General features: G+C 39.7%; 1 protein-coding gene across 4 annotated transcripts in view; it reads right to left on the reverse strand.

The window, feature by feature from the left end:
- The window catches only part of BEND5 (BEN domain containing 5), a 1,094,864-nt gene that overhangs the window by 901,281 nt on the left and 178,825 nt on the right, over nt 1-14,758 (reverse strand). The gene's annotated exons all lie outside the window — the stretch shown is intronic.

Below are 14,758 nucleotides of genomic sequence, written 5' to 3' on the forward strand. Positions count from 1 at the left end.
AGCTTTTGGCTTATTACTCCAGCAAGGAATAATTTGAGATCCTTTCTTCAAGCACAAAATGGAAAACTCCTTTACATGTCTTCCATGGACTGTTTTATTTTTCTTTTTGCCCTGCAATGCTACTGACTAACAGAGATAAGTTCTGTCCAGAAGCAAGGTATCATTATGCATGTCCCACCACAGGACTTCAGTATTTTTCAATAACATGAAATGCACTAACACCTTTCTGAGGGGGCACACAGAAGGAAGGAGACACTAAGGCTGCTCAAATACCAAGTGCAAAGTTGAAGGCAAATCTTAGAGGCAACATGCTCCCAATATTATGTTCTTCCACCATGCATACTTATTCCCATTCCTGAGATTAAAGAAATCCCTGTATACAAAAGAAAATCCTGCAGATTTTGAAGCAGATGAGTTATATTCTAGATCAAAAGGTCTGCTGAAACACCCTCTCTACTTCAGTAACCAGACCTCTACAGCATAGCAAAGATGATTACATAAAGTACGACAAAGTCCCACTGACTGTCAGGAAGTGATGATAATAACAGGTACTTCTTGTTCTGACTTCTCCAGTCCATGAAATCCCCTTTGATACTTAAAAAACTAAAACACAAGTCAAAATTTAGCAAAGGAATGTCTCTAATAAGGAGTAAATTGCAGAAGTTAAGCCACACATCAGCATCCTGAGCATAACAAAAATTGCCCTAAAAGAATTGTAGAATGCTTTGGGTTAGAAGGAAGCATTAGCGGTCATTTAGTACAACCCCTTTGCAATGAGCAGGGACATCTTAACTTAGATCCGTTTGCTCAGGGCTCCAAACAACTTGACTGTCAATGTTTCCAGAGATGGGGTATTTACCACCTTTCTGGGCAACCTGGGACAGTGTTTCACCACCCTCAGTATAAAAGGTTTCTTCCTTATATTCAATCTAATATCTACTCTTTTTAAATCTAAAACCATCACCGCTTGTACTAGCCATGCTATGAAGTCTTCTCCTTTTTTTCTTACAGGCTACTTTAAGCACTGAACATTGCAATAAGGTCTCCACAGAGCCTTCTCTTCTCCAGGCTGAACAACCCCTTTCTGTCAAAAGCTGATAAGGATTGAGGGGATGCTCTGCATACGCTCCTATCTAGTATGAAAAGACAGTAAGTTCATAAAACATACTATTTCCTTTTGAACATCCCAAACAGAGTGGCATTTTGCAGCATTTTATCAATTCATTAACTGGAATAGATCTAAAAAGGTGTAAACTGTTACCTGTGCTTAGCCCACAGCCAGGGCTAAGCTACGACAGTTGCTCTGCCTCATGATGATCCCTCCCCAGCTGAGAACGAGAAGTGGGGAAAGCAGAGAAGATCCATGGATTGAAATGGAAACAGATTTAATGAAACAGCCAAAGTAATATCAATGTCAATATAAAGCATACCAAGTTGCACTCAGTCCAGTGAGCACACAGTGGTCAAAATAAATGGGAAAGCAGTCTCTTGGAGCAGAATGGTAAGCAAGCCCCTCCAGAGATAGAGAGAAGTGGAAAAAGAGGATGAGCAGGATGATCCCAAGCAGGGACTTCCACCTTTGTAATGTGTGACTTTTATAGAATGGGGATACACTTGTTTTGTACTTGGGTCAACTGCCCTGGTTTCTCCCAGACTTTTGCTCCCAGGGCAAGCTCCTGACTAACCTAACACTGCTAATGGTCTGCATACCATGGCCGGCCTATGATTCTACCCCAATGAAATCAGAACAACTGGGATGAAATCTGGAAGCCACTCCCTTCCCTTGCAAAACCTACAGAGGACAGTCTGATCAGTAAGGTCTATTTTGATGCTCCACAGACACTAACTCCAAGTGGTACAGTATTGAGTTTCCATCACAAGAGCAGCTTGCTTGATCCTATGAAAACTACTCCTTTTATTAGCATTTCTTAACAACAGAAATACAATGTTTCATAGTTTTGCAATAAATAAAAAGGTTGTTATACAAAACCTTTGCATTGTCCCAGTTTACAAGACTGTCATTGTCAAAGCAGTACTAAAATAGCCTTATTCTTGTTGGCTGAAGCTTCTGAGATTAAATTTGTATTAGAAAGAAGCTGGGGGGGGAAGGGGGAAATCAATCACAAAATCATGTAAATGAAAAAGATCAATCCCTGCACAAGATCATGAAAACTGCAATTGGAAACATGTAACAGCCAGAAAGCTCTCTGCCAAAATATCAACTTTAAGTGCACTAAATTACCTCTCTCGGGTTACCCAAAGAGGGAGGCCATTAAAATATGATAGAGGTCATTGGCGGTGTAATGTTAGAAGCTTTGCCTGTAGTACACCTGAGCATGCAGATAAAACAAGGACATTGGTTTCCCGTGGTGCTGTTCTTCCACTCTTCAGAAGCATAAACAAGGCTTCTTCTGAGTTTTAAAAAAAAGGACATGATACTAAGCAGACAATAATGAAAATTATGATTAAAGAACAAAGATTCAGTGAAAAATAGGCCCCGGGAATTGAAATGCAAGGCTCCCTTGGTGTGTCCAAGAGAAATGCAATGTCTTTTACTCTAAAAAGACCATCACTTCCCTTTCCTACAGAGACTAAAGCTTCCTTTAGACTCTTTGTGAACAGATATTTTGTAAGGGTTAGACAATAGCCCTTAAACACCTTTCAAATGCTTCATTTAAACATGAATGCAATAACAGAGAAGCTGAAAAAAAAACCCAAGAACCAGATGATTAGCTAGTGTGATTTTTCACGTGTGTTTAATAAGGATGAAAAAGCACCTTTTATTTTGGTTTGTTTTCCAGCAAGAAAATGCCTTATCTATCACCTTACATTTTTCACGTTTCACTTCTTGAAACGAGCGCTGTTAGACCAAGACAATTGGCACAAATTTGCTGAAAACAAATTAAAAACCCAAAAAACCTTTTTGTAGTTTCATTTCTATTTGCATGCCAAATGTAAACTTGAAGCAAAGTGACCTTGGTTATAAAAAAATAAGAAAGCAAAGTCAGAACTGATAGGCCCTACCATTAGTATTTCATTCTGACAGGTAGGAAATAGGCATGTCAGCAGTGAATGTTACGGACTGAGCTGTAGCCCTGATCACAGTCAAAGCGGTAAATTTCTTCCTACAAAAGTAATTTCCATCAAAACAAAAAGTGCTCAAATAATGCAACTATCTATAGATTAGAATAACTGTCTATGGCTGAGCTCAAAGGCAAACTAAATGAAAATGCCATATACAGCTTCTGAGTTGTGAAAAGCCAGAAAAATAACATTGGGTGCAATTAAGCTGTACAGTGGTTAAGTATTCAACTTGCTTCCTACTTCCTAGAAACTTTTTTGAATAGAATGGAATAGGCCAGACCACGTTGGAAGGGACCTTTGAGATCGAGTCCAACCTATCACCCAACACACAACCAAACCATGGCACCAAGTGCCCCATCCAGTCTCTTCCTAAACACCTCCAGGGATGGTGACTCTACCATCTCCCTGGGCAGCCCATTCCAATGGCAAATCACTCTTTCCACGAAGAACTTCTTCCTAACATCCAGCCTAAACCTCCCCTGGTGCAGCTTGAGACTGTGTCCTCTTGTTCTGTTGGTGGTTGCCTGGGAGAAGAGACCAACCCCCACCTGGCTACAAACTGTACTGAGAAAGTGGTTATAAAAATGCGTCAAATATGAGTTTATTAGGGCCAGAACATCCAAATTATAATGCTGAAATTAAACAAGTAACATCTGAAACTATTCAGCTATTCATTCTATATGAACACCATGTTATTATGGGATCTAATAACCCTTCATATGTACAAAAATAAACAGACATTTGAACCAAAAAGGCTTGGACCCAAGTTTCCATTACTGATGTAATCAGTAATGAGAGATATTATCTTCATTTTAAAAAATAAGATAGCAAGACTCAGTTGAAAACCAGCTAAACTGAGTTTTTACAATCAAGGCAAGCCCATGAGTAATGCAACAATGCAAGCCCTAAAATAAAAAAAGTACTCTTATTTTGATACATGAAGCTGGCTTCATGTCCAAATTGCTTTACCAATTCTAACATGGCAACATACAGATTCACTACCTTACTGGACTTCAGAATGGATAACCACAAACCTCCCTACTCTAGTCATGAGGTCTGTGGTGACAGGTTGGACTCTATGATCTTTGAGGTCTCTTCCAACCTTAGTGATACTGAAAAGCTGCCTTGGTTTATGTAGTTTACACAGAGGCAGTATTGTTTTAGCGTGAAATTAAATACACACAAAAGAAATGATGACATGGTAAAAATGGCTTGCATCTACTTGTGATCAAGTCTGTCTCCTTGTCTGTCCAATATAAATAAACATTAAGAACTCTTTTCCAAAACTCTCAGTCAACATGAGCTTTACCCAAGCATTTCCTGCTCACTTTACCTGGAGTCACATCATTGAAACCTAGTGCAGAATCCAGAATTACACAAGTACAATAGAAGGGAATGAATACATTTGATCTTGTTATCCCCCTGCATATGTTAATTTCATCCCACACAATCTTAATATCAATTACTGGTTATAATGCTTCTTTCCAAGATCTTTTATCTCCCAGGAGAATCTCATGGCATTTCACATTGTGTACTATTACCTACATTACCAAGAAAAGGGGAAAAAAAACCAAAGATATCTTTTTAATCATGAAGATCTGACTTTTTTTCCACATTAAAGTGGTTTGAAAAATACAAAGCTAATAGTGGAGCTCTTTATGGAGTAAAGATGAAGCCGCTGTAACTATTTTCATCTTGAAGCCAAGGTTTATAACTGGTGTCAGAGTTTGCTATCAGATTCCTTGGTACATGCTCTACCATTTAACATTTTAGGCAACCCTCATGCAAATCTAATTATTCACCTCCTAAAACTTTGAAAAGGTCATGTATAGAGAAAACATGAGCGCCCCAGAAGGTAATATCCCATTCTTTTCTTGAAATAGGGGAAATTATGGGCTATTCTCACTCTGAAACTCTTATGAGGTAGTTTTCTTATTAAGGAAGAAATAAATATATTGTTATGAATAAAATACATATTTTATTTTTTTTAATGAATTATGTTAATACATCACATCCACACCAAGCTGTTCTTCAGCCTGCTTTATGTCAACACAGGGATGAACACCTCCAGAAATACCCATCTTCCTCCCCTGGTCATGCTCCTGCTGAAATCCTATACCCAGGAGACTGGTTGCCTTCAGTGACTCTGAAAACGGGCATTTTCTCTGGAAGTGACTTCTCCTTTCCATTGACTTCCCTGTTTCTTAGACAAGGCACCTCATTTCAAGCAATACAAGACAAGGCCCATGCCAGCTGTACTAGTAATGCCACAGACTACTCAGACAGTAACTTTGAATCAATGAGTTTGGATTTGGGAAATCAATCTTTTGGCCTCATTTTGCCAGCTTGATTTATATATATATATACATATATATATATATACATATATATATATATACATATATATATACATACATACACACACACACACACATATATATATATATATACTGAAAAATATCAGAGATGCAAAACCAACCTGGAGCAGTCAGGGGACATAAAGGGATCAGGTATGGTTTCCAGCATGTTATGCTGACTCCAGTTAGTGATCATGCTGAAGGTTCTGCCTCAAGCTACTTCATACTCTTTCATTTAAGTGGAAATTGGACATTACAAGTGAAAGGGTAAGGAACTAGGGAAACAGAATAGTTGATTCAAAGTTGTATACTAAAAGTATACAAAAGTATACAAAAGTATACTTTTAGTATACAAAGGTATACTTCTAGTATACTTTTAGCATACAAAAGTATACTTTTAGCATACAACTTTTAGTATACAAAGTATACTAAAAGTATACTTTTAGTATACAAAAGTATACTAAAAGTATACAATGTTGTATACTACTAAAGGTAATTTAAGTTCCCTTTGGCTCCTGATTTACTCATATTTATCAGCAAGACACACATTCACCCTTCTACCTACAGAAAATGTTCTGAGAGATTAACCACTGTACTGATATATAGTCTTATACTTCAGGGAATAAAATTTGAGCATTGTTTTAATGTGGGGGGAAAAAAAATAAGTAGAGCAACATTGTTTCAACTTGCTCTCATTTTGATCATGCCTTAGACAAACGCTAGGAGGAGGACTATTTTATTCCGCAAAGGATTAAAAAAAATAGGTCACAGATAAATTCAAAGCAAAAGCATTTAAATAAAGATTTGATAATATTAAAGACTTTACGAGCATCTAGTAGAAAGACTGTACAGAAAAGCATCTCAGAAAGATAGGAGCAAATCATTCTGAGACCTTTTCTAATATTTAGTCTTTATTTTAGGAATGGACTGTGTAAGGGATTTATTGCAACTCGGCAGGAAGAAAACCACCTATGTCTCCCTGACCTCGCTTACTTTTGGCCACCTTCTGCTGCTGGCACCTTGGAAACCCTCTTCCCTTCCCTCCTCCCCCCCCACAGTGGACTATAATACCTCTGATCTCATTTCCTTCTAATTGCTGAGCACATATACAGCTTAATATATGAACTTGTACCCTTCATATTGTCAGAAGAACTATCAGAATACTTACTCTAAATCCTTGTACATTTTACCTTATTTTACTGAAGAATTACATATCTGTCCTATTCACTTACAAAACGTGTCTTTTAATGATGTACTTTTAGAGAAGTCTAATTAAAATTCCATGCATAAAAGTGTGCAAGGGTTGATAACCCACAGAACTCAGCAGACCCTAGTTAACATTCTAATGCATCCTCCATTTGGAGAGAGACAGTAAGACTTTTCCACCTCGGTGGCAGACACTAATGATACTTGCAAATATGACTAATGTCTTCATTGGTGAAAAATTAATGCACCACAATAATTTTTCTACCTGGGGTTAATGAACATGTCAGATGCTGAAAATGAGTTGTTTGAAAGTAAATTACTATAATCTATATTTAGAAGACTCTGCTCTTGCGGGGGGGGAGGGGAATAATAAAATAAAAAACTATGGTATGTTTGAAGTCCTCTGCTTACTTTTGGGATGAATTTTGCTGTTCTTCTAGTGAGACCCCACTATGCTGGTTTTACTGTTGGTACAGGGGAATATTTTCTTTTCCCTAAAAAGCCCATCTTTTTTTATGGGAAGTCCAGTGTGATTCTACTTGCCACAGACACTGTAACAAATATTCTTGCATATATACCAGCAGATGAAGCAAGATGAGCTCCACACAATTCACCAGAAGCCCCATCTGGAGCCCCTGTTACAAGAGGGATATGGACATGCTGGAAGGTGTCCAGAGAAGGTCCACAAGGATGATCAGAGGGCTGGAGCATCTCTCCTATGAGGACAGATTGAAGGAGTTGGGGCTGTTCAGTCTGGAAAAGAGAAGGTTCTGAGATAACCTTATTGTGGCCTTCCAGTATCTGAAGGGGGCCTACAAGAAGGCTGGGGAGGGACTTCTCAGGATATCAGGTAGTGATAAGACTAGGGGGAATGGAATGAAGCTAGAGGTTGGGAGATTCAGGCTGGATGTGAGGAGGAAGTTCTTCACCATGAGAGTGGTGAAGCCCTGGAATGGGCTGTCCAGGAAGGTGGTCGGGGCACCATCCCTGGAGGTGTTTAAGCCCAGGCGGGATGAGGCTCTGGCCAGCCTGATGTAGTGTGGGGTGTCCCTGCCCATGGCAGGGGGGTTGGAACTAGATGATCCTTGTGTTCCCTCCCAACCCTGGCTCATTAGGCATTTTGGAAAATCCAGATACACACTTGCTAGTCTTTCATCTGAAGAGAAGAGGATAGTTTCACAGTTCAGAATGCTTCCTCACCTGACTCCCCTTACCAAAGTTATGGGAATACTCTGTGCAGCTGTGAGAATAGAAAATAGCTTCACTCAACAGCCATACCATAGAGAAAGAAGTTGCTTTGTAAGTGAAGATACACTTCTAGTCACTATAGATCAGTCACCAGAAAATTGTTAAACCACGATCCTTCCAGAGTAACTGGGGTTTAAGCTGTCTAGAGGGAACTGGTAGAATCTGGTAACTGGAAAGTAGAATGATTTTTAAATATGGATCTTATTCTTCAACTTGGAACCATCATTTCCTTTCAACTGTAATCATTTCTTCAGAAAAAAAAAAAAATGCAAATTCATTCATCCTTTAAATGCCTCTTCTAACTGAGCACAGAACTCCAACTCCACATTTAGCACAGGAAGTGTAATTCCACAACATTTCTTTCATAATATGCAAGTAGAGGAAAAAAGGGTACAGAAGAGTAAGTCTGGCCTTTATTCAGGTTTCAGTCATACCTTATAGTGGGTTTAAGGAATAAGGATTCCTAACCTCAATGTAAAGGCTCTAAATCATGTCATCAGGTGTTTTCACAACCCATCCTAAATGCTAAGTATTCCTTCCCACCGTCAAAACACATGCACTTCATTTACTTTTGATGCCTTGCTGACTTTAATTCTAGACAGAAGATATTTTTAACTAGCTTAAGAGCCTTCTGGTATTAGACACCTTGAGCTATGTGAGCAGTTATACACCATGACTTGGTTGCTATTTCACTATGTGTTCAAAAAGTAAGGAAACAGAACTTCGGTAAATGACAGTGATTTGTATATCTAATGTTATGATCTCCCTAAACACGCTTTGAAGCCAAATAAAACAAACCATGGGTTTTAAGGAAATAACGTAGAGTTTCTTCCGAGTTTCAGAGCAGAGATGCAAGGTGCACCTACCTAGGTGCAAGTTTCACTGGAACCACAAGGAAGTGCACCTGCCCATATAATTAATGCTTGAGGTTTCATAAATATTCCATACCTCTGAGTGTTCTGGCCACATGCGTGTGTCTGGCAAACCTGAGCTAACACTATGCAATCACAGGCAGTTCTTGGATTTAATCCAGTTGTGAACACCTGGAACTGAGAGATTCATCTAGTCCACTTCCTGCTGAGTGAAAACTTTTGCTGAGAATTATCAATTCATTATGTTACAGGAAATCTGTTTCTGTCAGAGTTTAGGTCTCACAGCCTGCTGAAATAATAGCTTTCTAGATGAAAATAAGTTTACTGATTCCTATGGGTAAAACATTAAGATTTTTGTTATTAACCTTTTTCTCTCTTATTTTAGATGAACTTCCTGAACAATGCTTTCCCTCATTTCTTGTTTTCTACAGTACTTAGAGTTAGGATAGCAAACACACAATAGAACTTCACTCTTCTTAAATAAGCTGTCTACCCACAAAATTTTTGTCACTCCATTTTGACAGATCAAGTAATAATTTTATCTACCATGGGAGAGTATAAACTGTACCAGTACAGGAATCATAGTGGGCGTATAAGCTGTAACCATCATAAATGACACTTTTTATTCCCTTTGAAAATCCTCCTGATTTATTACATTTACTTAGAGACTGTCACAGCTTATTTTTACTAGACACATTTTTTTTTTCTCTTAACATTCCATCAAGTGAGTTCCTACGTGATGCAGAGCACACTGATAGAAAACGGTGACACTCTCACCCAAGCTGTCATTATTCAAAATGATTTCTTCTGCTCAGGTTGTTTTCATTTAGTAAAATAATTTGATTTTTCTATGTCTGCCCACATTCTATTCACAGGAGGCAAAAGAAGCTCAAAACAATGTCTTCTGCATTTAATATGCAAGGAGAATGCTTAATAGAATCATTTGCAGGATAATTAAAAGTCTGCTGATACATCTTAAGAAAGTGCGAAACAAAGTACAAAATGAAGAGAGGCAAATGGCAATTGCTTATTTCTGTAGAATAAGTGCTAAGTCAAAGAGGTCATAATTGCTGATTTGCATAAGGAAAACAGTTAACAGGGTTTTATAGATATATCTGCTGCAGTGAAACTAAAGCTGACTGTTTTCATAGGGAAGCTGTTTGAATATCACAGACGAGAAGGTTACAGGATACTGCTGCTAGGTCTGCCTGTGATACCACGAAAAATAAGTCCACAAATTCTAATACAACTGAGAAATGGCTTGGGCTGAAGTCAGTTTCTGCTTACATTTGCAGAATGGCACATTCAGCATTGATATACCCCTCAGAAACAAACCTGACTTTTTCTAGCAAACCAAAACAGATCTACCTTATTCATTTACATGACACCCATCAGAATGATAGTGCTGTATAATTAATAAATGGTCACACTGTGCACCCCAAGCACCTTTCTCACACTCTATAAGCTTTAATGCTTCAAGTCATTGATCTGAAGGAAATTTACTTAAGTATTCACCTTCTGAGGCAGATACATAAGCCCTATTATGAATTATGGGAATTGCGTGTGCTCACTGAGGACAGACTATGGCTACCAGCTGTGCCAGTTATCCTGATTATATTCATCTCTCATGAAGTGGATAGCCCCTTATCTGGCTTTTTTATGACTACAAATTAGTTCTTAATTACAGTCAGTCATTGTAATTTCAGAGCAACTGCTAGCTCAAGCATTGACCCATTTTAGTGAATCATAAGCAAAGTACATAGCATGGATTCCTTTATTCCCCAAGCACCAAAAAATTCTTGAAATTCTTAAAATATGGCATTACTGTCCCATGCTTGACCACTCTTCAGACATTACCACAACTGTTCTCTTCATCTACTGATGTTCACCTACAAATAACAGTTGCCACGGGACTATGCTACTCCAGTGAAAAAAGCAAGAAAATAAATAGACTAAGAATGAATGCAAAGGTCCTGCCACGTAAATGCAAGAAAATTCAAGTTAAGAATCTCACCAAAGGCTAAACACATTCTGTTATTTTATACAACAGGAACCAATTGCTTCGGTGACTTTACTCATGACTGCTTTTTAGGTCGAGGGAGAAGCAAATTATGCCACAGCCTCTAATTATCTGTATTTAGAGAGTGTAAGCTTTGTAGGGATCTCTATTCAGAGACAAAAAAAAAAACCCTTATGCCTGACTTGAATTGTTAATGCTATTGCATTGCAAAAGTTGCAGAACTAGGCAGTATATGCCAGAGGGAATTTTATGTCCCACCTTGTTCTTAAGTCACATTTTGTATCTGAGCACTCATCCAGTTGTGTCACTGATTTGCAACTCATCTAAACCAAGTGAAAACCAATGGAACAAGTGAAATCATCATTTAATTTCCTTGGACCCTGTTGTTACTAGAGTAAAAACTTTAATGGCACATTGACACCTGGCAATTTTTCCTTGACTCCAATAATCCTGGTGTACTAGTCTGAGCGTGGATGTTCAAGTCATCATTTTTCCATCTCCAGCCCATGTGTATTTTGTGTTACGTAGCTTTTCACAAGGGTTCGTTTTCCCATGCTTACATCCCTAATATCTCAGCAGGCACACATGTCAGGTGACAAGTTCATGCCTTCCAGATTGCATGGTGTGTGTTCAGCGCTCCTGGAAGAAATGTCAGTGCTGTGCTATGCTGATTTCCCCTGCAGGTTTTTCCACTGAGTGTGCCCTGGCTTATGTCATTGTAAAGGGTGCAACCTGCTCCCCTAATTCCACCAATTCTAGAAGATTGACACAAAGGTCAAGAGAGAAAGAGTGAAGCAAGGGCATGGCCTGCCTTTGCTCCTGCCTGCTTCACTGTCCGTATGCCCCAGGGAGCAGCAACGGAACTACCTCTGCAGAGCTTTTAAGTGCAAAGGCAGAGGAAACTCCTTGCATCCTTACTAAAGAACATACTTGTCAGAGAAAGCCCCGAGCAAGTATTAGAATTCAGATGCCAGAACTAGAAAGACCAAGACACAGCCACAGTCCCAGTGTCTGTCACGTTGGAAAGTGAGAAAAATGTAACACATCCACTTGGAGCATTGACAGCTCCTGAATCGGAACTGATGTTCTTCCTGCCAAAGAGGTAACACAGAGATCAAAAAAACTATCATGTACTTGTAGTATGCATCTTGGACTAACTAACATGACATCACACACAGAAAATGATACATTAACTTCTTTAGCAAATACACACTGACCCATTTTGTTTTATATCAAAAATCCTGAAAGAGCTTCCACAATGAAGACAGAGAGAGCAAAGCAGCCTAACTATCATACGACAGGAACCTTTCACCACCAGTTTTCAAGTTGTTCTTCCTTACTCTTCTGCTTCTGGGCTAATTAATTATACACTAAACACACTGCTAGTGTGATACAAATAATTAATTAAACATGGTCACAGACTAGAACATTAATTGTGACAATATATTACACTTACTGCTGCCTGTCTCCTTTAGCTAATATGCGCCTAGCAACACACAGGGATCCCAGCTTGGCAAATGAGAGTACTTGCTACAGTAACAAACTACACGGAGCAGTATTTACTGTTTCTACGGGGCAATATCCGCAGAACTGTAAGGAAAGCTGCCTGTCTGTACACCATGATGAGAGCTTACCATTTCTGTACACCATGATGAGAGCTTACCATTTCCTTGCGTTCACCCAGGTCTCTGAGAAAAAAATAAATCACTAACTAGGCTAGGGGATTTTTTCAGTGAAGATTCTCTGAAAGAGCAGAGCCTGAGCTATCAAGTAAGGCAAGGAAAAGGAGAGGTAGAGAGGGAAAGAACAAACTTCAGCAAATGCAGTATTAAGCCAATTTTAGTGGTTCCAGGGCTGGCAAGCACACAGCTATTATTCTCAGCAAGACCAAAAAGATTCCTTGAAGAGATCAGTAATATTTACCTCGAGCACAGGAAATGTTCTTGAGAATTCATCACTTGATGCCTACAGTGCTGAAAACACAGCATGTTATGGCAGCATTAAGTATTATTAGTGTGCTTACCTGCAGCTCCTATATCCTACCAGATGGCACCTGGAGTTTATTTTTCTTTCCCTTTTGAAATTACAGAAATATGCCTTATTTGCAAGAAGGTATTAGAGCCCTTTTTGATGCACAAAATATGAAAATGACCATCCTGAAGAAAACACTGCTGCTTGAGGAAACCTGTTTTCCTCCATTGGCGAGCCAGGCATGGAATGCACACAGCACACAGGGAGAGCGCAATTCACAGCATACACTTAAGCGAACAAGACCTTTGAGGCAAATCAAACTACACATGCATAAGAGAGAGAATCAAAAGCTAAAATATCTTGCCAAAGGCTGTGAGCTTTTTTGTGATTTTTTTTTTTTTTAGAGCTAAAATTGTGCTACAGATGCACAGCCATTTAATAGATACAACATTTAAATGGTGTGTGCAGTTACTTTTATGTGTAGTCCATGTGGATAAAGTGCTTTTAGAAAACGATTGTTAATTTTCAGTTGTTCTAGCATTTTTCTTTGGCTGGAAAGAGAAGAGTTTTATGACACCTTTTTTTTTGGCAAGTAGATTTAGCACCTTAGAGTACTGAAGTTCATTCATTAGCATAAGCTTTTATTACAAGCCATAATCTCTTTATTTCAACTGCTATGGATGAGGACACCTAGATACTATCTCCCACCAGCAGCAGTTGGAAACATCTCTCATTTGACATCAGTGCACAAAGTAAGTGCTGAGAGAGCTGGCTGCTGATGTTGCTGAGCCTCTCTCCATCATTTTTGAGAAGTCATGGAGAATGGGAGAGGTGCCTGATGACAGGAAGAAAGCCAATGTCATTCCAGTCTTCAAAAAAGGCAAGAAACAAGACCCAGGCAACTGCAGACCAGTCAGTCTCACCTCCATCCCTGAAAAGATGATAGAGCAGCTCATTCTGGAGGTCTGCGCTAACCACATGAAGGAAAAGAGGGTTATTAGGAGTAGCCAGCATGGATTTACCAAAGGGAGATCTTGCTCAATTAATCTGATAGCCTTCTGTGAAACCATGACCAAACGGGTAGATAAAGAGCAGCAGATGTCATGCACTTTGACTTCAGTAAGGCTTTTGATACCCTCTCCCATAACATTCTCACAGAAAAGTTGAGAAAATGTGAGACATAGATGGTTGGCCATGGGGTGGATTGAAAACTGTCTCAACAGTGTTCAGAGAGTTATCAACAGTGGCACAGAGTCAACTTTGCGGCCTGTGGCCAGCAGTGTTTCCCAGGGATCAGCACTGGGTCCAATTTCGTTCAATATCTTTACTAATGACCTGGATGAGGGGATTGAGTGTACCTTCAGCAAGTTTGCTGATGGTACAAGGTGGGAGATGAGGGGGCGGGGGGAGAGTAGCCAATTGTGGTGGGTTGATGTTTCGCCCCCCAGCATTAACACTGTTAGGCTGTGTGGCCATCAAAGGAGATCTGGACAGGCTGGTGAGCTGGGTGAAGGCAATAAGGACAAGTGCAGGGCTCTGCATCTGGGGAGGAACAAGAGCAGGCACCAGTACAGGTTAGGGGCTGCCCTGCTGAAAAGCAGCTCCACAGAGAAAGACCTTGGGGTTCTAGTGGACAGCATGTTCTCCATGGGACAGCAGTCTGCCCTTGTGGCCAAAAGAGTCAATGGTATCCTGGGGTACATCAGGAAAAATGTGTCCAGCAGGTCTAGGGAGGTTCTTCTCCCCCTCTGCTCTGCCCTGGTGAGACCACACCTGGAATACTGCATCCAGTTTTGGGCTCCCCAGTTCAACAGACAGAAACCTGCTGGAGAGAGTCCAGTGGAGAGCCACAGGGACGATTAGGGGACCTGAGCACCACCCCTGTGAAGAAAGACTGAGATCTGGGGCTGTTTAGTCTTGAGACTGAGAGGGGATCTGATCAATGTCTATAAATATATGAGGGGTAGGTGTCAAGTGGATGAGGCCAACCTCTTTTTCAG

This window comes from Melanerpes formicivorus, unplaced genomic scaffold, assembly GCF_026170545.1.
Source record: "Melanerpes formicivorus ecotype bairdi unplaced genomic scaffold, bMelFor1.0.p_v2 SCAF_75, whole genome shotgun sequence".
Lineage (NCBI taxonomy): Eukaryota > Metazoa > Chordata > Aves > Piciformes > Picidae > Melanerpes > Melanerpes formicivorus.